The 12,015-nt window shown below is 43.3% G+C and overlaps 1 protein-coding gene across 1 annotated transcript in view; it reads right to left on the reverse strand.

Moving 5' to 3' along the window:
* The window catches only part of F13a1 (coagulation factor XIII A chain), a 159,731-nt gene that overhangs the window by 113,150 nt on the left and 34,566 nt on the right, over positions 1-12,015 (reverse strand). The gene's annotated exons all lie outside the window — the stretch shown is intronic.

Below are 12,015 nucleotides of genomic sequence, written 5' to 3' on the forward strand. Positions count from 1 at the left end.
CAGATAGAAATCTTCGAGAGCAAAGCTTATTCACGTCAACTTTTACATATACAACATATAGGAAACTCCACAAACAAAGCTTAACCTCAGCTTCTCTAGTGATCAAGGTCTGAACAGAGTCCTCTGAGAGGAAGACATCAAAAGGAAGCAGTTTCCTAGGTTACTGCTGTGTAATTCTACAAGGTTGCTTAACTTTACTGAAAACAGTGTTTTATATAGGAGATGCTATGCCAGGCAGAGAGTTCTGTGTGTCGGGAGCATCAGCTAACCACAGCTCAGAACAAGCATCATAAACACTGGTAATAATCCAATAAAGACTCACAGGTGACTCTTTGCCAAGAAGCCACAATCTGAACATTGCAGATTATCTAAACAAGGACTGCTCTTAGGGATACACTGGCTCTGCCTCCAAGGAGTCTTGTATCAACCCACCCTCAAGAACATGTTTATTTCAAGTCACTTTGGTCTCTGTTCCCTTGTTCCTTCCACTTTATTCCCTATCCATGCTAGGGCTCTGGGGTCAAGTTCCCCTCCTCCCCAAAGGCCTTGCTACTCTCCAGAGACCCCTCCGCTGTCTCTAGACTCAGTGCCATTAAAGGCAATCTATTCAAGTAAATGTGATCTGTAATTCAATTACTATAGTGCTTCCAAAAGCTGATGCCACCAGATTCCAGTATCAATTTTAAATGTATGGCATTTCAAAGGGCTTTCAAGTCTATGATCTATGAAACAAACCTGGCAGATAAGACGTGCCCATTTGTGCAATAGTGGCACGGCTATTACAACAGTAACCAACTGCTCTCTGAGTTTGAGATACATTCCATGAGAGAGAATATATGCTTATAAACCTGGTTGAAAACTCATAGTGAGGGAAATCGTGGGTTAGCATGAATGTCGTTATTAAGCTAAATGCCATAAAGCCAAGGTTCTCTTTTAAATAGTTACTCTCAGCCTTAATCAGAGAAGTCTCTCTTTTTAGTGAATGCAGTGGATAATGCAGACATTCATAAATAAACAATGTAAGTACTGAGAATAAGGGATAGATGCATGCTTAACCTCAGACAGCCATTTACACCATCTATTCTAAGGCTCAGAGTACACTGCAGAAAAAAGAACAGAAACAATTCAAGAGACAGAAAATAGGAGAGAGTCTTTGAAATGTCATTTTGGGGGTGCCAAGACACAACCATTGTAATCGCAGCAGCTATGAAGCCCTGCACCAGGTCTGGGCACCAATGGGCCCATCCATAGTCAGGCAGGATGAAACTTAACTAGGTAGAAGAGGAAATAAAAATTGGGTCAGTGAGCGGGACCCCTGGGCCCAAATCTGCCTATCATATTGTTCTACTTGTAGATTTCTAGGACCCTCTGTATCCTTTTATTTTGCTATTCTCCCATGCGTCTCTCATTTAGAGTCCCAATAGGATGCCTTCCCCTTTGTCCCAGTTTCCTGGTAAGTGAAGGCTTTCGTGGGACATGCCCCTTGGGCTAGTATGCAGATATAAGTGAGTATATACCATTTGATTCTTTCTGCACCAGCCAAGGACAATACAGGAGGTAAACTTTAAACCCCTTCCCAGATCTAGCCAATGGTCAGAATATTCTCCACAGTTGAGTGGAGAGTGTGATACGACTTTCTCACGTACTCTGGTGCCTCACATTTGACCATGTCCCCTGGAGGGGGAGACCTGGTGGCACTCAGAGGAAGGACAGCAAGTAGCCAAGAAGAGACTTGATACCCTATGAGAATATATAGGGGGACGTAATCCCCCTCAGGAACAGTCATAGGGGAGGGGAATAATGGGAAAATGGGGGAGGGGTGGAATGGGAGGATACAAGGGATGGGATAAACATTGAGATGTAACAAGAATAAATTAATTTAAAAAAAAAGTTGGGTCAGTGTCATTCACTCTGAAGATTGTTCTCATTGCTCTGCATCTTACTGCCTTCATGAAACATGTGGAAGATACTAGAAGGTGGGGGCGGGGTTAGAGAAGAAACAAAAGGAAGAATAAAGCTGCAAACTTGGAAGAAATATGAAAGAAAGGACAAAGAGGCAATTTGTGGTGGTGGATAACAGACGGGTGAGCTGGAAGTATGAATCAAAAGGGATGAGAAGGCAGAGCTGGCAGAGAGAGAGAGACAGGCATGGGAGGCTTGGCTGATGCAGATTTTGTTTGGTTTTTAAAGTAGGGTTGAGCACTGAAGGGGGAAGGGGAAGGGGGAAAGGGAAAGGCTGAGCAGCCCCATTGACCTGGTAAGTCAAGGAGCTGCAGATCAACATCTGAAAACAAACCAGGAACAGGCATGATTACAGGAGTTCCAAAGGGAAGCAAAAACAACCCCCAATGTGCAGGTCTTTTCCTTTCCACTATGCAGAGAAGCTGACTATTAATGTGAGACCTGGCATGTCAATAGGACCTCAGGGTCTTGTCAGCAGCTCCATTACACCATGTTTAATTCTGAGTGTAATGATTTCAGTGACAGCGCTGGGGAAGGATTTTCCATGATTGAATTGTGAAGAAGGAAGTTGTGGCAGAGTAGTATTTCATCGCACTAAATAGCCCTTCTCACCCTGAGGAGTAAGCGTGTTCTAGAGACCACCGTCAGGCCAAGTTTGAAGCAGCCATCCATCAGAATGCATGGCTGTCAACGGCCAGGTCTAGGTGTGAAACTCAGCTCTACACAAGCGATGTCCGTGCATTTGTTTGCTAGCAATCTATAGCGCCCGTGTAAATATTTTTCTCTCCCAAATTGCATAATTTTATATAAAAGGAGAATGAGAGTAAGGAAAAGGAGGATCAAAAAATAGAGAATCCTGCAAATAATTCTCATTTTGTTTTTAACAATGTAGTTTTTGCAGCTCAGCTGCTGAACAGAAGCAAGGGTTATATTACCCATTGCATTCTTTCACACCCAGTTAAAGTTGGTGCTATCTTTTCAAGACTTCTAAAATGAACATATGTTTAAGTGTTGGCTTTCTTTTGTATGTTATTATTATTTTGTTAGCATATATTCATTGTCCACAAGGCAGAAAAGGATGGATTTCATTACATTTTCATATTACTAATTGTGCACTTTGGCCATACCCACCACCATATCCATCGACTACCTTCTCTTGTTCCATCTCCCATCTCCCTCTGCTGTCCTCCAGCTCCAAATAGACCTCACTCTACTTTTATAATGCATTTTTCTGAAAAATTTCTTTGAGGCTGGAAAGCACCTGTCAATCACTGGGCCCTCTAATGCTCAGAATGAAGTCAGTAGCTTAGGATACACGCGTTCTTGCCACCACCCTGGTATGTCATGTCACCTGTAAGACTATTCTCATGTGCTGGCTTAGGTGAATGTGGATGCTGAGCCACGTGAATCTTTCCTAACTATAAGAAAAGTCCAAGCAAAATGCCATTTTCTTTTCTATCTACTAAAGATCCATTTATCCTATTAAGCTGAACTATGATGTGTTCTTACCATCTGTAGAAAACCCGTAAAACACCTCAATGCTTCACACTAAGTATGGCCCATAAATGTCACTGGGCTGGATCACACTCTTGAAGAACATTTCAGGGACTGTGGTAACTCTAGAATGTGGTGTCTGCCTCAAACCAACAATCCATTGCAAACACTCTAAACAAGAAACACAGATTCATACTTCTAGTATTTCCCCCTTTTGGACCTAGTTTCCATTCATACACAAGCATGTTTTCAGTTGACCTCTTCTTCCACTTCCCTGCAGACTCCCTAAAACAGTGACTCCTCTAAAGAAGATTGTCTATAAAGAACTCAGGAACACATCCTGTAACCACCTAGAAAAGTGAGCTTCACAGAGCTAATTCATTTCCCCATCAAACTTGTTTATTATTTTTCCCAAGACACAGATTCCATGTTTTAAATAACCAGTCTATCTCCAAACAGGCTCTGGAAATCTTACAATGATGGCAAGACACATGTGCCAGACTGGAGGCCTGGACCCAGTCGTCTTGGAAAGGGAACTGTGTTCTAACAGTCTTAGGAGCACACAGGAGTTCCTAGGGATCAGGATCTTACAGATCTTTAGGTAATAGTTAGATAATATTAGCAACTATAAAAATAAGAAGCTACTATCAGAAAAGAAATAGTCAGTAAGGAACAGAAGTCATAGGTGGTAGCAACCAAGATGAGGGAGTCACAAGTGTTCAAAGTTTTTGAGTGCTTCTTGGTGTTATGGCCCATGCTTAGCACGGACAAGGCTCCACAGAAGTGTCAGAGATGGCAGCGGCTCAGTTGGCAGAGTACAAGGGATGTGAACATGAGTTCAGCCCCCAGAACTCGTTTTTTAAAAAATTCTGAGCATGGTAGTGCATGTTTGCCATCCCAGTGTTGGGGAGGTAAAGACAGGGGGAACTCTAGGGCTCACTGGCCAGCTAACATTGAGCTCCACGCTAAGCGTCTCTGCCTTGCCCTAATACAGGTGAATGGTGTTCCTTCACTTCCCGTTCAAGGTCTTCTAAGTCACTGAGGCTTCTTTTGGAGTAGGATGTAATCTGGTAAAATGTTTGTGGAATCAGCATGCTTCCAAACCATGCTGGGATAGTTATCGCTGAAGAAGACAGAAGGATAACTCAGAAGAGGCAGTGGCTAATGATGTCATGGACATCTGAGAAAAGTCCTCAGAGGAAATGGGTTTGGGGCATAATCAGAAAGGTAGATGTAATGGTGGAGTGGTTAGTTTCTAAGATACAGCACTAGCCTACCTATATGTGTGTGGGTGCACAGACACAGTTGACCCCTGGCCTCCACTTGTATGTGCACACACGTGCTTGTGCCCTCCAACAACACCCTCTCCACTGTGATGGGCAGAGACCTCTGCAACCACTAGTCCACAAATCTTTCTCCTTTCCAGCTGGTCATGTCAGATGTTTAGACAAGAATGCAAACTCACATGGCGGACAAAGTGGGGAGAAGGCCAAAAGGAGGTGAAGGAGAGCGTGGCACATATGGGGAAAGAAAGAGAACTGAAGATTATGTGGCAAAGAAGGCAGCTGACCTAGAAAAGTAAGAACTGTGGGGACCTTTGACCATTCGCAAAGGTGTTTGGGCTGTATCCTTGGGAGGGGCTGGAAATGGGGCTCCTCAAATCACTGAGATACTTTCCATGGTCTCATTGAAGCTGGATAGGAAGACGGGTGGATGGGATGAGACTATAGGAAAAGCTCAGGAGAAAGAACAGGACCACTGCATCCTGCTTTTTCTACTGGGAAAGGACTAGAAATTTCAGGCACCATTGATGAAATTAAAAAAAAAAAAGTCAACTGATGTAGTCTGTTTTTCTACAGACATCTCAAACAAAAACGTCAAACCCAGTAAATAAAACTGCTTACATAGGACCTGCAACCCTGAGTCCTCAGCACTCCCTTCTCATTCTTAAGTCTGGACAATATTCTTTGTAAATACACCTTAAAACTTTGTTTACAAAAAAAAAAAATGTTCACAGAATGAAAACTGGACTCCTCCTCCCTTAAGAGCCCACATCCACACTCAGCCTTGCTTTCTTCTTTCTCTGAGCATCCTTCTTTCTCTTAATCCCTGTGTTTAGGATCTATGTTAAAGACGTCTTTTGCAAACGCCCATTCTGATCCTTACTGGCTCAACCTGGGATTATTTTCTGTGTTGAAGCTCTGGGTGGATCTCAGTTTTACCAGAATAAAGAGAACTCCCTTCTGTAAGGCGGTGTTTCTCAACCTGTGGGTCGCAACCCCTTTGTATGTCAGGGGGGTCAAATGACTTTCACAGGGGTCATCAAAGACCATTGGAAAACACAAACATTTCCATTATGATTCATAACGGTAGCAAAGTTACAATTATAAAGAAGCAACAAAAATAATTTTATGGTCAAGGGTCATCACAACGTGAGGAACTGTATTAAAGGGTCCCAGCGTTAGGCAGGTTGATAACCACTGCTCTAAGGGAATTTTTTTCCTGAGGGAAAAGAAAACTTCAGGTGTCAGGGGGACAAAGGAAGGAACTGAACTGTGCCTCCGTCCTTGTTGCTGGTGACACAGTGAGACTGTGCTTCAGACAGACCTCTGCAGGATGGAGCGACTGGAGGGGACTAGATTGGAGAAGTGGAAGCATGCCAGAGAGCTGCTGGCCACCAAGGTGAGGCGTGAAGATGTCTTCAGAATGACCACAGCTGGCTCTGGAGGGAAACAACACCGGCACTTGATCTGAGCTTGATGTTGGTATAGAGTGAGGGAAACTGAGCCAAAGCTCACCCCAAGGCTGCTCCCAGATCCATCCTCTGCACCCCATATCTCTTTGCTTGGCTCCACAGGAAACCAAGCCCCAGGCCCCTTTGCTTCTGGCTTGCACAGCACATCTCTCCTTCTCTGACTTGAGAGTAGGATGCTAAATTTCCTTCATGGCTTTCTTTCTCACTTTCTGGCTCCACTATGACTCTTGCTGATAGCTTCAGGGTTTGACAAAACAGCCTGATGGCACTCAAAGAAAGAATAAACAGGCTACCAAGATGAGACTTCATAGCCTATGACTATATAGTGAGCAAGGAGTTCCCCGTCGGTCTTAGACCTAGAGGAGGGGAATAGGGTGAAAGCAGGAGGGAGGGAGGAATGAGAGGATACAAGTGATGGGATAACAATTGAGTTGTAATTTGAATAAATAAATTTTAAAAATTTTAAAAACTTCCTCCTCCCAGGGCTCTAGACTAGGTGTGAAGGTTGATTCTAGTTCCTAATTCCTAGGTGGCTTTGTTATGTCACCTGTTGGATTCAACTGTTTGCTGACCTGTGTTCCACGAAGCTTCTGCTGCTGAAGTCTAAAGAAGTTTCACACTCCACAACCTGAACTTGCTCTTAGATATACTTTAAGTGCATTTTATATACAGGTAAGCAAATCCCAGGAAATGGATGACTAACTCCTAGGCAGAGAGCTCTTTTGGCCACCACCCTGGTTCAAACAGACTTGCTTTCAAATTATGATTTGTGACCTGATAACTGTCTAGTCCCTTTCATCTATAAAATGCCCGTTACAGGTGACAGCTGAGCTATAATCAATGAGAACAGGACTTTAGCATCCAAGCACAGTATTAGTTTTTCTATTATCACATAATAACTGACATCACAACAGCACATGAAACCCATTAAACCCATCTTATTTTCTTTTTATTTAGTGTCTGATAGTAAACGAATAAGAAGTAAAGAAGGTGCCTGTGTGTTCGGACTGATTGGGCCATGTGTGTTCCATGTGGATGCCAGCGGGGTTCTAGGTACTGAGAATATGGTAGCATCAAAAAATAGGGTCTTAGATTGGATAGTATGCAGAGTAAACAGACAGCAGGTAAGTGAAGGTACATTATGTCAAAAGATGAGACTATGGAGTGGCTCAGGGAACAAAGAGTAATAGAGACTGGGATGCTAAGTGGATGAAAGCAAGACATTTGAACAGAGGCATGAAAAGGCAGAAGAAACAAGCCACACAAAACATTGGGGAAATGGTGTGGCTGTGAGTGCCATGGCCCCAAGAAGAAGGTAGCCTGCATTGGGAGGCTGGGAGGCCTGGAGTAGAGGCAGATATGGGCCTAGAGGGCTGAGGGCCTTCTGGGCTGCTGTTTGGATTTTGTACTTTATTCTGATTGAAAAAAAAAGTTACTAGAGAAGGATACGAGGTTGGCTTAAATTATTTAAAATGTTCACTTAGACCGTCGTGTGAAGATGGCAGGAAGGCAATAGAGACTGCTGTGCACATCACTTGACCTCCAACTCTATTCTGACGTTGCACATTAGCAATGAAAGTTCTGGCAAAAGAGGAGAAATTAGAGGCAATGCTGAGTGTTTGTATCTTCAAGAAAGGCCACTTGGGTACATTGGTTAAACTGTGAGAGGAAAGCTTTTTCTCCTAAGCCAGAAGGGCAGTGGACATTGGAAATATGAAAATTCACTTGACACAGGGTGTGGTGGTGCACACCTTTAAGCCCAATTTTTGGGATGCAGAGGCAGGTGGATCTATGTGAGTTCAAGTCCAGCCTGATCTACAGATCAGGTTCCAGGACAGCTAGGGCTATACAGAGAAATCCAGGAGAGAGAGAGAGAGAGAGAGAGAGAGAGAGAGAGAGAGAGAGAGAGAGAGAGATGCAAAGAGAGACAGAGACAGAGATAGACACACACAGAGAGAGAGAGAGAGAGAGAGAGAGAGAGAGAGAGAGAGAGAGAGAGAGAGAGAGAGAGAGAGAGACAGAGAGAGAGAGACAGAGAGAGAGAGACAGAGAGAGAGAGACAGAGAGAGAGAGACAGAGAGAGAGAGACAGAGAGTCTGAAAACTCACTTGGGAGTGTGTGGTGGCATTAAAGGTGTGGCCAAAACTCATCTACATTGTCAGTGTTATAGAGCAGCCTGCAGCACTCCCCTGGTATGGGTTTATTGAGTGAGAATCTGTCAGTCCATAAGTGTCAAGGTCTTTGAGGATGTAGAGATGTAGAGAAACAAGAAGGTTTTGGTCAACCAGCACTGATTTATTGTTTCTTTCTGGATTACATGAGCACAAGCCAAGCTGTATACTAAGACTTTCCTCTCATGGCATCTCAGCTGCTAGGCAGATGTTTCAGCCAGCCAAACAGTATCCCCATATCTCCTGCTTTCTTCCCTCTCATATCACCCTCCAGAAATTCAAAGGATAAGAGAGGCAGGGTGAACTTTGGATGGACGTGCAGATCCCTGGCATATCCCAGTCAGCCCACAGCCAGGCCATGCCTAAGGAATTTTCTCATATGTGAGCCTCAAGAATTGAATCCCCCCTCCCAAATGGCAATCCTGTGGGGGGGTTAAAGCTTCATTTATTGGCATGGAAGAGGACATGTCCCATCTATTGTATTAGCACAATAACACTTATAGGTTTTAAAGAGTAAAATTCATTTAGTTTAAGTCATGGTAGCTAAGAACCATTAACTACCAAGGATGACATCAAATGCTTAGCAAATAAATTTGTCTGAACAAAGCAAGCTAAACTTACGGCATTTTAGCCCAAACAGTCAGTTCTTGTTAATATTTTATAGCAACAGCAATGAGAATAAGAACAAATCACTGCCAACTCTGACAACAATTATTCATCTTTGGCATGCAATATGTATGTGCAATATACACAAGGAAGTGCTAAGTGAGTTTTTATTGCCATGGATTCAGCCAATAATGAGTAGAACAAAATTAAGCATAAAAAGTCCAAGAGATCCTTCCCCATGGTCTAGCCTAGGCCCACCTTGCCTGTCCTTAACTCACAGGACCTTCTCATGTCACATCCAGTGTCTCCACCCAGTCAGATCCTGCACACCCAAAGCTCTATCCCAGTGAATCTGCCTGATTGTTCTCTCTTTGCACCCTCCCCAACCACTCATATCTAGTGTGGGTCCCACAGCCAGTGCCCTGCCTAGCCTGGCCACCCTTGCCTGCACCACAACCAAATTCTATGCTTCTGTCAGGACTCGCTCTGTTCTACCTGCCCCTAACCCAAAGGCCCCTCCCACACCACATCCAACCTCTATACTTAGGAAGATTATGCACAATCTTCATGGTCTAGCTAGGTCCAGCCTGATCTTCCCTTCCACACATCCTCCCTAAACCCCAAATCTATCCCCATACTCCATGCTTGGACCAGAATGCATATCTTTCCCACCAGCCCAGTCTTTTGTGTGCACCTGACTTTATTCCACGTCAGATCCAGAAAGCAATTTACATGACTAGATATCATTGAAAAAACACAAACAATATGAAAGATCAAGCCATTATCTCCTCTCTAAAATCCCTCAGTACTGTAGAAACATTTGCCAATGAAAATTAGACCATTGGTGCTCAAACTGTGGCTCGTGACCCCTTTGGGGGTTGACTGACCCTTTCACAGAGGTTGCATGTCAGATATCCTGCATATCAGATATTTATATTATGATTCATAACAGTTATGAAGTAGCAGTGAGATAATTTTATGGTTGGGAGTCACTACAAAATGAGAAGCTGTATTAAAGGGTCACAGGATTAGGAAGGTTGAGAATGACTGAGCTAGATAAACCCCACGACACAGAGTTTGAAAGAACAAGCATAAACTTTATTTAAGAACCTATGGGGTTTAAGGAAACCACAAAGAAACAGATCAATGAGCTTAAAGAGAAAGAAAGAAAATAGACATCTGAGTGATGTCCAAGAGAACACACACATAAGGGTGAAGGAAATGACGAGGACAATCCAGGATTTGAAAATGGAATTCGATAAGGAGATAGAAACATGGAAGATGACTCAAGCTGAAATGAAGATGGAATCGAAAACTCCAATAACGCAACTAGAAAACCCAAAGGAAGGCCTTACAAGGAGAATGAGACAAACAGAAAGTGAAATACTGGGGCTTGAAGATAAAGTACACAGACCATCTAGACAAGATAAGCAAATATGAAACTTTTTAAGAAATCACAGGAAAGGAGCATTCAGGAAATGTTGGACCATATGAAAAGAAGAAGAAGCCATGGTTACTAAAACACGAAGTACCACTGAGAACACGAATAACAGCACCAAAAATCAACAACACAATGACTGCAATTAACATGCATTTCAATAGGAATTTTAAATGAATTGAACTAGAAAAGATCATAATCAGTGAGGTAACCTGACCCAGAAAGACATGAGCTGCATGCTAGCTCCAAATCTTTAGATATGAGGACATATCCTGCAGTAACCCCAGAAAACAGGAAGTAAAATGGGACTATTTGGGGGTTGGGTTGGGGAAGCGATAGAGGGGGTCCAAGTGACCTGAAGCAGGGAATGAGGAAAATTGGAGCTCTATTAGGCAGAGGATGACAAGTACAGAAGGAGGTGAGGGCAAAATAACAGCAAAGATGTCTGAAACATCTTTGGTCAGGTTATCCAGGAGACTCCCAGAACATTACATGTTATTGTACTGTCCTTGGTGGCCTTCTCCCTTTTACCCTTGAAGTAGAAGGTAAATATCTATTGCTGAAGACACAGAACACTTCAGACATAGAACCCAGAGGCTCCTGAGCTGGAACTAACCTGAAAGCTTTGTCTATGAACATCAGCTTTCATGGTATAGAAGGTACCACATAGGCTTCCTTTGGAAGGGAGAACCCAAGAGTCCTACCCAGCTATGATGCCTGTGATGCACAACAGTGATTAGCATCACACAATAAGGATGTAGTAGTGACGTGAATACCTTGGTGATAACCAACAGCTCTCGAATTGAAGTTAAAACCTACTCAACAAGAGGGAAATCATGCCTGGTGCTGGGAACCTAGCCAACTACACAAAGCTAGTGAAGTCCTGGGTCTTGGAGGAGAACCCACAACCATCATTTTACTAAGCCAGCATAATCCCTGACATCCTAAGTATCTGTCCTTATAGACCCAGGTAAATGTAGTCCTCACCCCTCACCTAGGAAACTTCTTGCAACAGACAAAGACCGTTACAGAAAACCACGACCAGTCAAAATGCAGTGTCTTGGAGCCCAAATCCAGGTGATACATTTACAACATAACTCCTGCACGGAAGATTCAGGTGTCATTATAAAAGAGGGGGTGGGGATATGTAGGAGCCAAAGGAGCATGCAGTTTGCTGTGAAATTGTGTCCTCTAGGAGTGTCAGAAGATACACCCATAAAACCTCACCAACAAGGTAACCTGAACACGATGCAAACCAGGATGTCACCGACAGATGTGCTGATGTGGACTAAGGAAAGCTCACAGGCCTCAACTCTGCTCAAAGAACTAGAGACAACTAAGGAATGCTGACTACTAGAGAAATAGTCTTTCCCAGGAAAGAGCACAATTGGTTTCTCAGCACCAAACAGTCAGAAACATTTGGGATCGAATAGAGGAATGAGCATATACCTAAAGTAACATTTTGAAGACTGACCATGTTGTGTTTATGTATTTAGAAGTACACACATGTTTGCAACAACAATTGGTGAAAAAGGAGGGCATGACTTTGAAAGGGAGCAAGGAGGCGTATGTGGAAGTTTTGAGGGATG

Source organism: Acomys russatus, chromosome 3 (genome assembly GCF_903995435.1).
Source record: "Acomys russatus chromosome 3, mAcoRus1.1, whole genome shotgun sequence".
NCBI classification, from domain to species: Eukaryota; Metazoa; Chordata; class Mammalia; order Rodentia; family Muridae; genus Acomys; species Acomys russatus.